Below are 19769 nucleotides of genomic sequence, written 5' to 3' on the forward strand. Positions count from 1 at the left end.
AAAATGACCTGATGAGAATGCACTTTGGAGTAGGTCATCCTATGCGCAGAAAGGAGATGCATTTTGCTTTGACGCTTTTTCTTCTGCTCAGAAATTATGATCTGTGCCCTAGGCTATCAAACATCAGTGTGCAAAATTATTCACAAAGGGTTTATGGTTCAAGTGCTAAATCCAGACATTTGCAAAATGTTGACCCAAGTGAGTCAGCACAGAAAGCTTGATCTTTCAGTTTGATGAAAATGTAATTTTATGGATGTCAAGTTGAAGTTCAAAAGTGACATATCGTGTCACACAGATAAATAGTTTTGCCAAAAGCAATGCCATAATTCATAAGCACTTGTCTGGCCAATAGCAACTATCAAACTGATTAAGTGAAATGCTTGCTAATAAATGCAGTCTTTATCCCATATTATACATTAGTCTTTTCAGAACAATGAAGATTGCCCTATTTAAGAACTGAAATTAGTACTGCAAGTCAATATCCAACATACAAATACTTACATATGTGTTTCTTTTTTCTCACAAGGATTAATTTTAAAACAATACCAAACAATAGATTGAGTATTTGGTATTATTTCTGTCTTTAGCTTCTCATAGACCTACTGGGTGAGAATGCTGAGGGTAAAAAATGAATGAATAAATATATAAAAATAAACAAACGAATAAAAATAGCTGTTTTTCTTGAGGAACTTTCATTGCCGAGAAGGAAACAGATTTGTAAATAAACAACCTTCTTTACATTCTGGCCCAAGAATGGCTGCTCATCAGTTCTTTTGTACCCCATTCACAGGCCCAGTCACAACAAGCTTCCTGCTACTCTCGGAGAGCCCCCTGCCTTCCTTCCTTCATGCCCTGCAAACTTTGCATGGTTGTGGTGCTGGGATGGCCTTCTACCCAACTCTTCTATGGCACTCTCGTTCCCCTCTCAACACTCAACTTGGTTTCTGCCTTTTGAAGACATCTCTAACTTCCAGGCAGAACCATTTTTTTTTTTTTGTAACTTGATTAACCCATTACTGCCCTCAACACTTTGAATTAGGAGACTGCCTCCCCTGCTCTACTCTCTGAGGACAGGGTTCTGTTATTTTATTTTCTATCCTTCCAGTACCTAGTGTAGTTGCTGGTACATACGAGGTAATGAAGGATAAACTGAGGTGGAAATAGAGTGGCAATTTAGAAAGGTGAGCGGAAGGATGTTATAAGAAAGCAATAAGCTGCCTCCCTCTAGTACTATTTCAAAAATCCTTTGAAGAATAGCAGCCTGTGCTCTCTCTCATTCCTTAATACTCATTGCATTATTTGTCATCCTTCTAGTCCTAACTGGAACTCTTTGGACCAAATGGTTTTGCCCTTGTCGACATAATACCTTGCATTAAAATTTTTTTTTTTAAATTAAAGAAGTTGTGGATTTACAGAAAAATTATATATCAAATACAGGGTTCTCTTATACCTGTTATTAATACCTTGCATTGGCATTGTATATTTGTTGTAACTGATGAAAGCACATTTTTATAATTGTTCTATTAACTATAGTCTATGGTTTAATTTAGGGTTCACTGTTTGCATTGTGTCATTCCATGGATTTTTAAAAAAATTTTATTCTGGTAACACATATACAACTCCAAACATCCCCTTTAAACCACATTCAAATATATAATCCAGTGCTATTCATTACATCCACAATGTTGTGCTACTATCACCATCATCCGCTATCAAAACTTTTCCATTGCCCCAAATAGAGACTGTGTTCATTTTACGCCTTAACTTCCTATTCACTACCTCTTTCTGTCTCCTGGTAACCTGTATTTTAGGTTTTGACACTCTGAGTTTGCTTGTTCTAATTATTTCTTATAATGAGTTCATACAATATTTGTCCTTTTATGTCTGACTTATTTCAGTCAGTGTGATGTTTAAGGTTAAACCATGTTGTCGCATGTATCAAGATTTCATTTCCCTTTATGGCTGAATAATATTCCATTGAGTATATATGCCATATTTTGTTTATCCATCCCTTGATTGACACTTGAATTGCTTCCATCTTTTTGCTACTTTGCATTTTAACATCATTATTATTAATAATGTATTTTGCTTTCAAGTCTCCAGCTTCTCATTCTTTCTCCTAACTCTCATGTTCTGTATTCCTTGGTGCCCTCCTCATAGGAGGAATTGAGTGAGTACACAATTGCTGATGACATGAAATTAAAGAGATTAATTGGTACATTTAAACTCTATTTTTTTATTTTCTCCTCTCATCTGATTCTTTAAGAAGAAATCAAAATGGTAGTAGGTATACCTTCAAAGATAAAAAGTTGATTTATAGTAGGAAAGTTAGTATGGTCATTATTTTGAACATACCAGGAAAGCTGTTCTGTGAATTTCCATGAAAAGTAAAGATCAAACCACACAAAATTCGTTGTATTAATACTGGCTATTCCTATCAGCCATGAAACAGAATGGAAATGTAATTATTTTCTATGGAAAGAGGTTTTGGACACAAATCACTCTTTTCAGACACCCTCGACAAATTGATTGCAAGGGCGTTTTTTTGAAAAATGGATTTACTGATCTATTCTTTAAGGATTTCATTTGGAGCATTTCTTGATATGATGCAGGTGAATTTCTAAATTTGTAAGTGATTTAACCTTTGAAGGTGTGCAGTAGCTGGTGAGAAATGAAAATCCTTTATTTCTTTGAATTCAGGTAATTTGATATTGCTATGTATTCCTTCACACCGAGAACTTTTTCTTCTTATGTATTAATATCTGCGCATTTGATGTGACTCCGAGGGTTTCTCATAAATAGCAGTAGAGATGGTTCTAGAGGACCAAATCCACATTGTGGGGGAGGCCCCACAGACTTGCTACTTGTCATCTCATGTCTGTTAAATAGGTATTGACGTCAGGGAAAGTTTTACTTACTGGTCTCATGTATTTCTCATTTAGCTACTGTTCAGCCTCTGGAAGTTCATAAAAAAATACTTTTTCATAATGGTTGTTCCAATCAGACTATACAGAAGCCTTTCCACTAAAAGAGAATATTGAAATTATATTTTCTCTACTAATTAATTTAATAACCTGTGCCAAAAATATTCTACTACATCAGTAAACTTCCAAGTATCCATCTCAAAACCTGGGCTGTCTTGGTGAAGGCAGTAATGCATCTATAATTCTGGAACCAATCTAATTTCTTGTTAGTTTCACTCTTCTGCCACAAAAATATTATTTGACCCTTTATTGTGAATGTGCTTTGGTTTCAAGTGTTTTATCCTTTCCATAACCAGCTTTTTGCTTTCAGTTAAACTAATGCTCTATATTGGCTGATGCTCAACATGCTGAACTGTTCTCTTCTTATTTCCAAATAACACTGTGAGGGAGATTTAACTTTTTATTTGCAAAATTTCTCTTAGGACAATTTTTAGTTATTTAAAAAGCTCCATGTTTGGATAGATTTTATCCAACAATCCAGGGTACAGCTACTACAAGAAGTGGAGTTGAACTAGTTCAATTTATCATGTTTTGTTTTGGATATTACCTTTTAGTGGTTTTAATTCTACCTGTATCCAGCATTGTTTTCCCTGACATGTCCCTTTTTGGTGTGTTTTGGTAAATTACTGTTTCTCATAAAATATGGAGCCACTGAGTTTCATTACAGCATTATAATTTATATTATTTACTTCATCACGCTGATTGGAGCGTGAATCCAAGGGCTTTTCGGGTTGATCCATGAGCAAGCCTTTTTGATCAGAGAGGGAAGAACATGCTATGAAATCATTGCCTCTCTTCATTTGTAGCTCTCCCCAAGTCTCACCTTTAAATTAAACCTGCCCCAAATCCTCAGTGACCCTACCGGCCATCAATCAAACTGTACCTTGTGGGAATATAATGATATTATAAATTACTCAAATCAATGATAAACTATCTTTCTCACTATTCACTCTCCTATTCAAATGAAAATCAAAATATAGTGGTGATGGTAGCACAGCATTGTGAACCTTACCAATGCCACTGAACTGTATGCTTGGGGTGGTTGAGATGGGAAATTTTATGTTATATATATGTTACTACAATTAAAAAAAAAGAGAGACAATTAAATGCAGCACATGATTCTGGACTGGATCTAATAATGGAGGAGAAAATGCTCAAAAGGACAGTATTGGCACAACTGGAAAAAATTGGAATATAAACCACAATCTTTATATTAATATTAAGTTCTATGAACTTGATAACTGTACTTAATGTGGTTCCATAAGTGAATATTCATGTTCTTAAGAAATATATACAGAAATATTAAATGATAAAGGAGCATAGGATATGCAATCTACTCTCAAATGTTTAGAAAAATATATTAAAAGACAGACAGATATAGATAGAATGATATAACAAATATGGCAATATGTTAAAAGTTAGTAAATCTGGGTAGTTTTGTGGGGGTAAAAAGGAGTTTTCTGTTTGCAACTTCTTTGTAAGTTTGAAATTATTTCAAAATAAAAAGTTAAAAGGAAGAGAATCAAAGTAGAGGAAATGTGTACAAAGACACCAAAAAACCAAGTAGAGATGATACTTAAAGAAGGCAAAGGCATTTGATTGCTTTGCTTAGTCCCCATGGTCTAAAAGTGCCCATTTTTACAATTGGTGCCTTAAAAAAGGGCAAGTTCAAACAGTATGGTCTTTGTTGTTTGGGAGTTTTTACATGTAAACAGACAGATAAAAGATTTGCCAAAAATTGAATACTGAACATAGAAACAATAGAGGAATGAATATTCATGTTTTACGATTATGGCTAATGATGGACTAACATCATTAACATCTGCAGTATAGAAGATCTATTAGAAAATTTTTCCAGAATGTAGTATTAATATTCTGTTTGTTCGCTTTAATCTGGGCAAAGTCATAAATTCATCATGTCAACTGTCTCTTGGGGTGTATAGGCTGGCTTTATTTGTATTTAACATATGCTTATATGTCAGACACTGTTTTAGCGCATTATAAGTGGTAACTCCTCTAATCTAATCAAAGTATGACAACTTTGGAGGGTTACTCGTGCTATTCCCCTTTCCTTAGATGGGGAAACTGAGACATGAAGGTGTTGAATAATTTGTTCAGGTTACTCCCCTAGTAATGGGCAGAGTTAAGACTGAACCCAGACACTCTGGGGCTCACTTAGTCACTATGCTATGTATTAAGTCTCTTGATGTTCCAGAGGTATTTCCAAAAGACAAATTCCAAAGTTGATGTGGACAATGCCAGTGGACATAAATAAGTGGCCACCCACTTCCTATTCTTTTCACCCATAAACTCATCCCTCAAGACTCCAGTTTGCCACGTTCTTTGGGATATCATCTTTAGCTTCAACAATCTCCACCTCCTCATCCCACTTATGGGATGAATCTGCAGCCCATCCTCTTTGTGCAGTAGGAACCCATGCACCTCTTTCATATCATCTACCACATTCTATGGCAATCATTGACTTACTTGCTTGTCTTCCCCAATGGGTTGTGATTGGAAGACAGTGACTGAATATTCCTATCTGGTGACTCCAAGTGTTGGAAAGTGTGGATTCTCAATAAATATTAGCTGGAAAGATGAACAACTGAATGAGAGGTTCATATTTATTCCTACAGGCTATGGTTAGTTATGATAATCATTTCTTCAGATTTAGTTCAGAAACTATTGTGGAGGTGACAGGATTTCTAGAATGGATTTAATGATGAGAGAGAGAAAACGATATTTGGAGGACAGAAAGGTCTGAAATGACTTACAGATTGAATGCATGTAAAAAACAAAGGAAAACAGAACTGAAGACTTTAGGGAACAGCCAGTAACTTTTTTTGTTGACTGAAAACTTTTTCAGGTCAGGCACTGTGAAGGACACTGACCAAGAGGGGTGCCTACTTTCAGTCCCCCAGAAGCTCTCAAACATGGGATAAGTGATACTTTCAGGTTGAAACATATGAATATAGGAAATTTCATCTAGTTCAACCTATTCAACTCAATTATTACTAGTCAGAGTAAGGGGATAGTTCCAAGAAAGTTTCAGCCAAAACGGCATGGGTGTTCAAGGGAGAATGCTATCTTATTTGGTAAGGGGAATTAGACAAGTCTTCAAGGGCAGTGGGACCCTTTGAGATGAGTCTGAGCAGATGGGTGGCAGTTCTGTCAGTGGCAGAGAGACCATCATGAGGGGCTGATTGAGTCACTTCTAGAGAAGCAAGAGTCCTGAGGGCATATTCAGGAAATAGCAATAATCCATTCTGGCTGGATCCTAGGGAAGGGAGGAGAATCCGGTTATAGACGAGAGGTTGTATGCCACACCAATAGTGAACATGGACCCCTGATGATTTCTGAGCAGGGGAGAGGTTTGATTGGGCCTTCATTTTAGGAAATATTTGGTGTCAGTTTGAGGATGCGTCGGTCAGCTCTACTTATTTCCTCTGTCTCTTTCGTGTTTGTCCCTCTCATCTGGGCACTTGAATACAACAGTAATTTATCCAGCCTCTGCCACATGGTACTGTGCTAGGTTGTGGCATACAGAGAAGATAGAACTATAATCTCTTTTGCTCAAAGGGCTCGCACTGTCACCCACCAAGCCTGCTTCCCAAACTGGTGTTTCCCTCTGGCTTCCCCTGATAAAATTAGGTAGGTATGTACATGGTATTCAGTGGAAGCTATTCACATAGTGCCCCCGAGGTTGTACAATGTGCTGGCTCTGTTCCTTGCCTCTGCAGATGCAGCCACCTCTGGTTCTGTACCTATCACTGGCCTTAATACTGACTCAGAGGTCAATGTGGTATTATGGGAAGAATCCCAAACTAGCAATGAGATAATTTGGGTTCTTAACCTGACTCCACTGCTGACTAAAATTGTGATCTTGTGTTGGTACCTTAGCTTCTCTGTGTTTTCTCATTCTTAAAATGGGGAAAACACCACTGGCTCTGTCTACTTTGCTGAATTCAAATGAGATTTGTGTAGGTATTCATATTTTAAGAATTACAAAGTCTTATGCACTTTTATTGGGAAGATTGATGTGAAAGTTATGTGATCTGTTATTTCAAAAAGAATATTGCTTAATTTTAAGACTTAAAAAAAATCTAGTAAACCACTCAATAAAGCCCATATTTCCCTCTGTTTTCAGGCTCTCAAACTTAAAATAAAGTAAAGAAAGTAAGATAAAATGATTTAAATAAAAACTAGGTGAAAGCATAGTCCTGTAACTGGTTATAGGAATTTGGCAATAAAGCCATGGAAGCCCTTTTTCCTATATTGAATTTGCTAAAAGCAATTTCCTGTTTTTAACCTAAGTAGTCAGCACTAGTCCCCGAGGGGTTCATTAGCTTGGTGTTGTAAGGACACTCTCTTTCCTGTTATTTGTTGGCAGCATGGAGTCTCAACAGTGGCAGGGAATGTTCAGCCTCACCTTTGTTGTCAATACTTATGATCTTATTAAAGGCTGAAGAAATACACGATCAGCTAACTCCTTCTATCACTGAAAGCTGATTTACCAGCATCACATCAAATATTTACCTTGCCCTAAGCTACCAGTAATTATAATCTGATATTGTTCAGGCTCAAACAAACACAAAGTAATGAATTTCTGCTAATTATTAATAGGCACTGATGAAAAACGTGATTTGCCCAGTCCCAGATTTATCCGGGGCATCTCATCTTTCTGCACGAGGGAAAACTTCAATTGATATGAATATATTTAGCTGCTGCTGGAAAGCACTTCAATGATGTCAACCAGAAGTAATAACCAGCATGTCTAGGAAAGTGATTAAAATGGCTTAAAATTAAGATTTTGGTTTGCCATAGTTATTTCTATGCAAATTTGCCACATTTTTCAACTGACGGGGTGTCTTAATTAAAAACAGGCTAAAGTTTTAGAATAACAATAGATTTAAAAAATCAGCCTTCACACTATAAAAAATAATGATTCCAGCCTTAACTATAAATGAAAGTAATCTTTCTCCTTGTAATCTTACTGGGCTTTAAAAAAGTTATGCTGCCAACTGTTATTGAGTCATGCATTTCCTGATGGAATGTTTTCAAACATTTCAGAGAGTTTGTTATTTAGCAGACTCTTTGTTCAAAGGCAGGGAGAAGAGTGAGTCTCCTTTCTTTTTGCACCCATGGTGGGAGTTAGGTGATGACTTTTTAAATTTCCACTATAGTTGGCACCAGCCAACAGCCTCCTGAGATGAAGAGAGAGAAAAAAGAGGACAAAACCTACAGTGGGCCCAGACTCCAAGTGCCGCCTTTCTTTCAGTTAATACTTGTTTCTATTGATCTTGACTCTCCACTTCAACCAGCTTTGGAGTGTCCAAAAGGTTTATCAGGGAAATTTCCATATCCTGTAATCCCTTCAGGCCCAATGTGAGAAATTAATTATAAACCTAGATTAAAAAAAAAATATATATATATATATATATTTTAATTTTTTTATTAATCAAAAAAAGAAAAGAAATTAACACAACATTTAGAAATCATTCCATTCTACAAATGCACTCAGTAATTCTTAGTATCATCACATAGATGTATGATCATCATTTCTTAGTACATTTGCATCGATTTAGGAAAAGAACTAGCAAAACAGCAGAAAAAGATATAGAATGTTAATATAGAGAAGAGAATTAAAATAATAATACTAATAATATATATATATATATATATATATATATAAAGGAAAAAGAACGAAAACAAAAGATACAAACACACAAACAAACAAACAAAAAACCATATTTCAGGTGCAGCTTCATTCAGTGTTCCAACCTAGTTACATTACACTTAGGTATTATTGTGCTGTCCATTTTTGAGTTTTTGTATCTAGTCCTGTTGCACAGTCTGTATCCCTTCAGCTCCAATTACCCATTATCTTACCCTGTTTCTAACTCCTGCTGGTCTCTGTTACCAATGATATATTCCAAGCTGATTCTCGAATGTCGGTTCACATCAGTGGGACCTTACAGTATTTGTCCTTTAGTTTTGGGCTAGACTCACTCAGCATAATGTTCTCTAGGTCCATCCATGTTATTACATGCTTCATAAGTTTAGTCTGTCTTAAAGCTGCATAATATTCCATCGTAGGTATACGCCACAGTTTGTTTAGCCACTCGTCTGTTGATGAACATTTTGGCTGTTTCCATCTCTTTGCAATTGTAGATAATGCTGCTATAAACACTGGTGTGCAAATGTCCGTCTGTGTCTTTGCCCTTAAGTCCTTTGAGTAGATACCTAGCAGTGGTATTGCTGGGTCGTAATCCATTCTGCCATTCTATGTCTTTTGATTCGGAAATTCAGTCCATTAACTTTTAGTATTATTACTGTTTGGATAATATTCTCTTCTACCATTTTGGCTTTTGTATTATATATATCATATCTGACTTTCCTTCTTTCTACACTTTACTCCATACCTCTCTCTTCTGTCTTTTCGTATCTGACTCTAGTGCTCCCTTTAGCATTTCTTGCAGAGCTGGTCTCTTGGTCACAAATTCTCTCAGTGACCTTTTGTCTATAAATGTTTTAATTTCTCCTTCATTTTTGAAGGACAATTTTGCTGGATATAGGAGTCTTGGTTGGCAGTTTTTCTCTTTTAGTGATTTAAATATATCATACCACTGTCTTCTAGCTTCCATGGTTTCTGCTGAGAAATCTACACATAGTCTTATTGGGTTTCCCTTGTATGTGACAGATTGTTTTTCTCTTGCTGCTTTCAAGATCCTCTCTTTCTCTTTGACCTCTGACATTCTAACTAGTAAGTGTCTTGGAGAACGCCTATTTGGGTCTATTCTCTTTGGGGTGCGCTGCACTTCTTGGATCTGCAAATTTAGGTCTTTCATAAGAGTTGGGAAATTTTCAGTGATAATTTCTTCCATTAGTTTTTCTCCTCCTTTTCCCTTCTCTTCTCCTTCTGGGACACCCACAACACGTATATTTGTGCGCTTCATATTGTCATTCAGTTCCCTGATCCCCTGCTCAAGTTTTTCCATTCTTTTCCCTATAGTTTCTGTTTCTTTTTGGAATTCAGATGTTCCATCCTCCAGTTCACTAATTGTAGCTTCTGTCTCTTTAGATCTACCATTGTAGGTATCCATTGTTTTTTCCATTTTTTCTTCTTTGTCCTTCACTCCCATAAGTTCTGTGATTTGTTTTTTCAGATTTTCTATTTCTTCTTTTTGTTCAGCCCATGTCTTCTTCATGTCCTCCCTCAATTTATTGATTTGGTTTTTGAAGAGTTTTTCCATTTCTGTTCGTATATTCAGCATTAGTTGTCTCAGCTCCTGTATCTCATTTGAACTATTGGTTTGTTCCTTTGACTGGGCCATATCTTCAATTTTCCGAGCGTCCTCCATTATTTTCTGCTGGTGTCTGGGCATTTGATCAGATTTCCCTGGGTGTGGGACCCAGCTGGTTGAAAGCTTTTTCTGTGAAATCTCTGGGCTCTGTTTTTCTTTTCCTGCCCAGTAGGTGGCGCTCGTGGCGCTCGTCTGTCTGCACGGCAGTCGGCCCGGGAAACCCCGCGTGGAGGCGGGGGTCGCTGGCCGCCGCGGCTTGGGAGAGTGCTGGTCCTAATTGCCCAGCTGGCCTGAAACGCCAAGTGTGACGGGAGGGCCCCGCTATCCAACGTTCCCAGTCAGACCGGGGAGCCACGTGCGTGGAGGGGACCCCAGTTGCCAGCCGCCCCGGCCGGGAAAACGCGCGCCCCTCGGGTATCTCACCGCAGCAGATTCTCCCTGCCCATTCAGCTGTTCCAGAATGGGGTACGCTGTCTTTTTGGTCTCTGTCGTGACTCCGGGAGCTGTTTCGTATTGTTTCTGTTTCTTTAGTTGCTTTTCTGGAAGAGGAACTAAGACCCGCGCGTCTTACTAAGCCGCCATCTTCTCCGGAAGTCCTATATATTTTTATGTATAAATTTTTATACACATACAGTCCATACATGGTGCATAATCAATGGCTCACAATATCATCATGTAGTTGAATATTCATCACCATGATCATTTTTAGAATACCTGCATCACTCCAGAAAAAGAAATGAGAAAAAAGAAAAAACTCATGCAGCCCATACTCCTTACCCCTTGCTCTCATTGACCACTAGTATTTCAATCTACCCAATTTATTTACCCCTTACCCCCCTATTATTTATTTATTTTGTATCCATATTTTTGTACTCATCTGTCCACAGCCTGGATAAAAGGAGCATAAGAGACGAGTAAGCCCAGATTTTTAAAGGTGGTCACAGACCAACAGATTGAGTCTGTTTTCTCCTTCCATTTCCTCCTCTTTTCTTTTTGGAATTTATATACTCTAGATCTGTCTTTCCAGTGGTTATGCTAACTACTTTAACTTGCACACTTAATAAAGCCTTAAACTGTGTAAGTTGCATCTATATTGTATCAAAATGCATTTAGCAACTTAATCCTTAATTCCTAGGATTGGAATTCTAGGAATTATTGCAAGATAAATAGGGAAGGTATTTTGGGGTCAGGGTTACTTTTTCAAATCATACTGGAGAGATCTAATATCAGTTCATTGGAGGATTGAATCACATCCCCCACAAAAGGCACATTCAGGTCCCCACCCCTGGTCCTGTGGGTGTGAACCTATTTGCAAGTAGAATCTTTGAAGATGTTAATCTGAACAAGGGTAGGCCTTCATCTAATATGGCTGAAGTCCTTATAAGCAAAGACAATTGAACACAGAAGGAGAAGCCACAGGGAGTGGGAAGAAGCCAGAAGGCAATGGAATGTGGAAGAGAAAGGGGAAGATACCACCATGTGCATTGCCATGTGACAGAAAAGCCAAGGGCCACGGGTCACCCTCAGCCAGCCCCAGAACACTGCAGTCTTTGGGAAGAAAGCAACACCTTGCTGGTGCTTTGATTCTGGACTTCTAACTTTCCAGCTGCAGAATCTTGAGCCAAAAAATTACCATTGTTTAAACCAACCCCATTTATAGTATTTGTTTTAGCAGCTGAGAAACGAAAACAATCTTCTTGCCTCCTCCCACTATACACAACCCTCTGGATAGACTAGGACATTCCCAGGACTTCAGCTATTACACATATATGCTAATATCTTCCAAAGCCATGTCTCCTGTCCAGCCCTCTCTACTAGGATCCAGATCCTATTATCTACTGAACACGGTCACCTCAAAATCAGCATGTCTAAAACTGCATCTCTTTCCCAGCCTCACCTCTCTTGGGCCAATAACTGCCAGCATCCTGAATTCTTAACCTTGGTTATCTATGACAGCATCCAGCCACCTTCTAAAGCTGAAAACTAGAGCACTATCCCTATCTACTACACGTCTCTTATTTCCTATTCTTCCATGTTCTGCTCTTGCCATTCCTAAATGCCTCTCAGTTTTGTACCCCCTCTCCATCTCCAACTGACAATGCCTTATATCTGCGTTTACCATGTCTTACTTGGGCAAATACTCTCCTAACTCTTCTTGAATTTCTCCCTCCAATCCTCTGTCACATCTTTCCTGCTATCATATATTGTTCTCTTGCTGCAACAATTATGTTTCTAAAATATGAATCTAATGGTGATATTTACGTAATTAAAACTCTTCCATGGTGATCCATCGCCTAAAGAGAAAGTCCAAACTTCTGACTATGGTATATCTTCCCCACCCCCACATCCATTCACACATCTAGCATCAGTAGCATTAATACTACTTTTCTTGTAAATTGGAGCCATATTGAGATTGGAGGTAAAAGGAAAAATCAATGATATGATCCTGTCTGTATTTAGAATTTTGATATCTTATTGATCATAGACTTACTCGTATGAATTTTTGTTTTTTTAAAAAATAATGTATTCAAGTATTATTTATCTCAGTTACAGAAATTTTGGGTGACCCTTTAAATTTTGTGCCTGAGGTGACAAGTGTCTCCCTCATTTCACTCTTCTCCAGGCCCAGGGTGTGATGCTGGAATTGATTCTGGAGAAATCCATGTGGAGTCTGAGGATGAAGCTAACCCAGAAGATGGCTGGGAGAACCCGAGCCCTAATGACACCATTTGAACCCTAAATCCAGCTGGGCCTGGAGCCTATATCTGGATCTTTCAATTTTGTGAGGCAATAAATTCTGCTTTTGTGGCTTAAGCCAGTTGGAATTGGGTCTTTCTTTACTTGCAGCAGGTGTTTCTGGATGATAAAAGTGGCATTGAAGGCTTCTTATGACTGCCCTGACTTTTACTTCTCCATCTCCATTCTTCATTATTCAGAAGAACACTCCATGTGCCCCTCACACTGCATGGTATGTTGGTCCCTGAACCACTGTACTTTTTGTGCTGTGTTCCTCTGTGCATGGGTGTCCCTCTTCCTGCAATGTTCTTCCCCATCTGGTCTATTGGTGAAAGCTCACTAGTTCTTTAACACCACTTTACATGTCACCCCCTCTCCTGGCCTTCTTGAGAAGACTTGGTCCACCTAAAGAATCTTGTAACTGCAATTATCATGTCACATCTTAAGATTTGCTATAGTTTGGTCTCATATAAACTGCTGAGCTCCTAGAAGTTATGCAACTTGACAAGAAACCCAAGAGAAGAGGGTACATCAATAATATTCAAGGTTATTTTCTTTTGTAAAAACTTGTTTTTTTTTTTTTTTGGTTTCAAATAGATGAAATAACAACTCATCCAGTTGTAATATTGCCAAATCCCTACTCAGTCTGTTCTCCTTTGCACAATTAGAATTTTCGTACAAAAAATAATAGTCTGTACAATATAATGCAGCTTAACTATAATTTGGAAAACCCCAATGCTAGGTAATGCCATATCTAGCTGTCTCTTCAGAGACACCCTGAAGTACTTTTTATGTTCTCTATTTTTTTATCTTAATACACACTGGGCCAATAATGGAAATTTTTTTCTTATAAAATAAATACGGTATTTAAGAACATAGATGGGGAGTGCTGGGTTTTCTGTATTTTAGGCACACCTGAATGTCTCATGATTATGAGAAGAAAATGAACAAAGGAAATAGCTCAGTAGACCCTATTCTTCAGAGGTTTAAGTGCCCTCCGCCATGATATTTTTTGGTACATCAATTCACAATTCAATGTAGGTTATAAGCCCCTCGGGACTGCATGTTTCAGCTCTAGCATCTACTTTATACTGCATGCTTAACAGCTTTGGAACACATACTGCCGCAGCTGCTACATGGGGGGAAAGAGTTGTCTCTTTACAAGGTTGGGGCCCAAAGGACCATGGCAAATAGAAGGAATCATTTTCTTCCTATAATCCGAAATTATGCAGTTAGGTTTCTGGAGCTAAATACGCTAAGGAAAACCCAAAAGATGAAAGCAAGCTTGCCACTTGTAGGTCTTCCCAGGCCCTGAGGTTTCAGCCCCAAAGTTACTGCTCAATGATGTACATGCCCAGTCCCTCAAGCCTCCCAATTCCCAGGTGGGGCCCCCTGCTCAGGTCCTAGGCCTTCTCTGTGGAGACTCTCCAGGTGTGAGTCTCCTTCCCCTTCCCCGGAGCCTCTTGTCATCACTCCAGGCAATGAATGTGAGGAAAGTCAGGATCCAACATGATGTAAATGATGTGGAATTCACTTTTGAAAAAGGATGGGTGGGGAAAGGGACCAGGATCACCTTAGGGGACATTCTGAAGTAAACCCCTTACCAGTTCCTGCTCTATGTCCCTGTTTATTTGCTACTTATGGATTCCCTTTGTTCCATTCTCTCATCTTGTCTCCCACAGGCATGAAGCTCCCCACCTGGGGTTCTCTCACACCTGCTTTCCTCAAAGAGACCCATGCTCCAAAATATGCCTATCAGGGCCAAAGAAGATCTAAGGAGTAATCTTACTAATCCACTAACATTTCTTATTTAGGATAATAATTGCTCTAAGGTTTAGTCTGTTAATCAGATTGAAGACATTGCCTTTTATTACAAATTAAAAGCTTTTTTTTTAAAAAAAATCATAGGTCAATGTTGAATTTTATAAAAATTTTCTGTGCTTATTAAGATGGACATGTGGTATCTGTCTTTTAATTCATTAGGATTGTACATTACATTAATAGATTTTCTACTATTAAACCATTCTTACATATGGAGAAAACCCTTATTTGATAATGGTATATTGAGGGTATTTTGAAAATATTGCTCTATCTTCTTGCCTCCGATGATCAGTGATACTGTTGAAAAATTAGGTATCAACCTTTCTTGTTCCATGTTATATTGGTTGCTCTTTCTCTCTGTAAGATTTAGATTTTTCTTTCTTTTTTTTTTTAATATTCTTAAATTTCACTAAGTTTGTGTTTTTTGTGTGTGTCTCTCCCCTTTGGCACTCCATGGAATATTTCCATTATTACTCAAGGTTTCTAATTATCTTCAAAAATCTTTATCTTTGAAAATTTCAAACACATGAAAACTGAGAGAGATCCTCTTCATTGATATATTTTCCTTTTTCCAGGATTCCTATTATCTGAATATTGGCATTTCTACTTCTAGCCTTTATTTTCCTAGCTTCTAACTTCTATTTTCTATTTCTTTGTTCTTTCTTCCTTCCTGTGGGAGTTCTCCACAATGTATTCTTCCCATTCTCTGATTACCTCTCAGCTGTTTCCATTCTGACATTATTTTATTGCATTTTTACTTCCCTATAATATATTTTATACCTCATATTTCTTACTTGTTTAAAAAATTAGAGAAGTTGTAGGTTTACAGAAAAATCATGTAAAAAATGCAGTATTCCCATGTAACTCCCTATTGTTAACACTTTGCATTAGTGGGGAACCTTGGTTTAAATTTTATGAAAGAACATTAACATTATACAATTAACCATAGTCCAGTGTTTACAGTTGGGTTCACTGTGTTGTACAATCCTATGTTTTATTTTTAAATTGTATATGACCTAGAAATTCCCCTTTTAACCACATTCATATATATAATTCAGTGCTGTTAATTACACTCACAATATTGTATTATCATCACCACCATCCATTTCCAAACTTTATAATCAACCTAAATAGAAATTTTGTACAAATTAAGTATAAACTCCCAATTCCCCACCTCCAACCCAGTCCCTGGTAACCTATATTCCAGATTCTAACACTCTGAGTTTGCTTATTCTAATGATTTCATATCAGTGAGACCATACAATATTTGACCTTTTTTATCTGGCCTATGTCACTCAGTTTAATGTCTTCAACGTTCACCCATGTTGTCACATGTATAAGGACCTCATTCTTTTTAACAGCTGAATAATATTCCATTGATTAATATTATATTTATCTATTCATCAGTTGATGGATACTTGGGTTGCCTCTATCTTTTGGCAAGTGTGGGTAATGCTGCTATGAACATCAATGTGCAAATATCTATTCAAGTCCCTGCTTTCAATTCTTTTGGATATATGCCAACTACAGTGAAAGCTGAGTCATATGGTAATTATATACTTAGCTTTCTGAGGAATGGTCAAACTGTCTTCCACAGAAACTGCACCATTTTACCTTCCCAGCAGCAATGAATGAGTGTTTCTATTTCTCCATATCCTCTCCAACACGTGTAATTTTTTTTATAGTAGCCATTTTAATGAGTGTGAAATAGGACCTCATTGTGGTTTTGATGTGCATTTCCCTAATATCTAACGATGTTGAGCCTCTTCTCTTGTGCTTTTCATCCATTTGTACATCCTCTTTGGAGAAATATCTATTCAAGTCTTCTGCCCATTTTTAAATTGAGTTGTTTGTCTTTTTATTGTTGAGTTGTAGGACCTCTTTATATATTCTGGATATTAAACCTCTATTGGATATGTGGTTTCCAAATATTTTCTCCCATTGAGTAGGCTGTATTTTTACTTTCATGATAAAGTTCTTTGAGGAATAAATGTTTTTAAGTTGTATGAAGTCCTGTTTATCTATTTTTTACTTTTGTTGCTTGTGCTTTGGGTGTAAAGTCTGAGAAACCATTGCCTAACCTAAGATCCTGAAGACGCGTCCCTTCATTTTTTTCTAGGAGTTTCACAGTTCTGGTTGTTATATTCAGGCCTTTTATTCATTTTGAGTTAATTTTTGTAAGTGGTATGAGATAGGGTCCTCCTACAATCTTTTGCATATGGATATCCAGTTCTCTCAAAACCATTTGTGGAAGATACTGTTCATTTCCAATTGAGTGGGCGTGGCAGCCTTGTCAAAAATCAATTGACCATAGATGTCAGGGTTTATACCTGAATTCTTAATTTTATTCTAATTGTCTATTATTTATCCTTGTGTCAATACCATGCTTCTTTGACTACCATCACCTTGTAATAAGCTTCAAAGTCAGGAAACAGGAGTCTTCCAACTTCATTCTTTTTTGAGATGTTTTTTGCTATTTGGGGCCCTGTGTTAGTCAGGGTCCTCTAAAGAAACAGAACCACCAGGAAAGATTGGTAAATATGAGATTTATAAAGTTGTCTCATGCAACTGTGGGAATGGAAGAGTCCGAACTCTGCAGGGCAGGCTGTGAAGCTGGTGGCTCCAATGAAGGGTCTGGTTGAGGTCCACAGGAGAGGCTTACTGGCTGGAGAAGGGAAAGAGTCTCTCTTTTCCCTTAAAAGGCCTCAACTGATTGGATTATCTCATTGTGGGAGACAGACCTTAGTTGATCTTAGATTTAATTCACCATAGATGCAATTAACTGACTAATGATTTAATACATCAGCCTTCCAGTTTATCAGCCGGAAGCCATGAAATATCCTTGCAGCCACAGTCAGGCCAGTGCTTGCCTGACCAGACAACTGTGCATAATCATTTGGCCAAGTTAACTCCAGAACCTAACCATCACCACCCCTTATCAACTTGGCAGCTATACAAATCACCTTAAAACAGATTTAATTTCCAAATAGAACACATTAACAGACATGTGTTTCACCTAACAATATTCAACTGTTCTGCATACAACCGAAGTATACTACACCTCTCTAGAATAGGGTGCAAATCCTTAGTGAATGGTAGCATTCACTCTTAAACTTCATATCCTATGATTTAAATACTATAACATAAACAATACAACTTTTGTCATATGATAAAAGGAACATAAGATATTTACCTATGTACAAATGCAAACATACTCATAACAAAATAGAAAGGAAATATTCATATAATTCATATAGTCCTCATTTATGTAACTGGTCACATGGTTGTAGTTCATATTTGTTGCTACCTTCTTCTACTACCCATTCCATGTTCCCTTTACCTTAGCAAGCCCTTCAGCTGGCCATTGTTCTTTGCCAGGTGGGATAACCAAAACCTTCATTCCTGAAGTTTCTGAGCCATTGATAGTCCTGCCTGGATTGGGTTGTTGCAGTTTTAAATTGATTTTAATCATAGGGCATGGTAATATTAAGAGTCACCCTAGAAGATCTCCTGTATTCCAGGAAAACTCTTCTTTACCTCCATTGTGTAGTTGCAGTCCTATTTCCCCTTGATAGTAAGGATCAATCACTCCAGACAGAACAATAATCCCCTTTTTTGCCTGTTGACTCAGTGGCATGAGAAACCCAAAGTGGCCAGGTGGCAGTTTTAACTTCCAGTTCAATGGAATAATTGTATTTCCTGGAAGGAGCACTCCTCATGTCAGAACTAAGACCTTTAGATCAACAGAGCTTAAGGTTTCAGGGACAGGAAGCAAAAAATTTCCTAGTGGGTCATTAGGGGTGATAGTTGAGTGGTGCCACTCCCATTTCCACCCCTTGATTCCTGGACCCATGGATACTGGCTATGGGAGAAAAGCACCATACAGCGGGTGCTGATTCAGAGCATACACAACCTCCTGGAGAACACTGCCCTATCCGTGCAAGTATTGCCAACTATTTTTCACCATAATTGGGTCTTCAAAAGGTCATTCCATCATTCTGTCAACCATGCTGCCTCTGGATGATGGAGAACATGGTAAGACCAGAGAATCCCATGAGCATGTGCCCATTCTTGCACTTCATTTACTGTGAAGTGCCTTCCTTGATGAGAAGCAATGCTGTGTGGAACACCATGACATATAAGGCATTCCATATGCCCATGGAGGGTAGATTTTGCAGAAGCATTGGGTTCAGGGAATGCAAACTCATATCTAGAATATGTATCTATTCAGTCAGAACAAATTGCTCCACCTTCCACAATGGAAGTGGTCCAATGTAATCAACCTACCACCAGGTAACAGGCTAATCACCTTGGGGAATGGGGCCCTATCAGGGGCTGAGTGTGGGTCTCTTCTGCTGGCAGATTGGGCCCTAAGCAGTGCCATAGCCAGATTGGCCTCAGTGAGTGGAAGTCCATGTTGCTGAGCCCACATAACCTCCATCTTACCACCAAGTCCACTTTGTTCATGAGCCCATTGGGCAATGGCAGGAGTGTGTCTAGGAAAGAAGATGACTTGTATCCACAGGATGGGTCATCTTATCCACTTAATTATTAAAACCTTCCTCTGCTGAAGTCACCCTTGGATGAGTATTCACATGGGACAGAAATATCTTCAAATTCTTTGCCCACTCAGAAAGGTCTATCCATATACCTCTTCCCCAGACCTCTTTGTCACCAATTTTCCAATCATGCTCCTTCTTAGTTCCTGATCACCCAGCCAAACCAGTAGCAACAGTCCATGAGTCAGTATACAAATGCACCTCTGGCCAGTTCTCTTTCCAAGCAAAATGAACAACCACATGCACTGCTAGAAGTTCCACATAGTGGGAGGAATCCCCCTCACCACTGTCCTTTAAGGACATTCCAGAATGGGGTTATAATGCTGCACCTGTCCACTTCCAGGTGGCCACTGCATATCGTGCAG

The 19769-nt window shown here is 38.1% G+C and overlaps 1 long non-coding RNA gene across 2 annotated transcripts in view; it reads left to right on the plus strand.

Moving 5' to 3' along the window:
- LOC143690131 (uncharacterized) overlaps positions 1 to 19769 on the plus strand; it is a 176639-nt gene that overhangs the window by 106422 nt on the left and 50448 nt on the right. The window contains exon 4 of one of the 2 annotated variants that reach the window (XR_013178998.1): positions 12912 to 13092. The exons of the other annotated variant lie outside the window; for it this stretch is intronic. This is a non-coding gene — a long non-coding RNA (uncharacterized LOC143690131). Of the gene's footprint in view, positions 1 to 12911; positions 13093 to 19769 lie in introns of those variants that run through there. 2 annotated transcript variants of the gene reach the window in all.

This window comes from Tamandua tetradactyla, chromosome 7 (assembly GCF_023851605.1).
Source record: "Tamandua tetradactyla isolate mTamTet1 chromosome 7, mTamTet1.pri, whole genome shotgun sequence".
NCBI classification, from domain to species: Eukaryota; Metazoa; Chordata; class Mammalia; order Pilosa; family Myrmecophagidae; genus Tamandua; species Tamandua tetradactyla.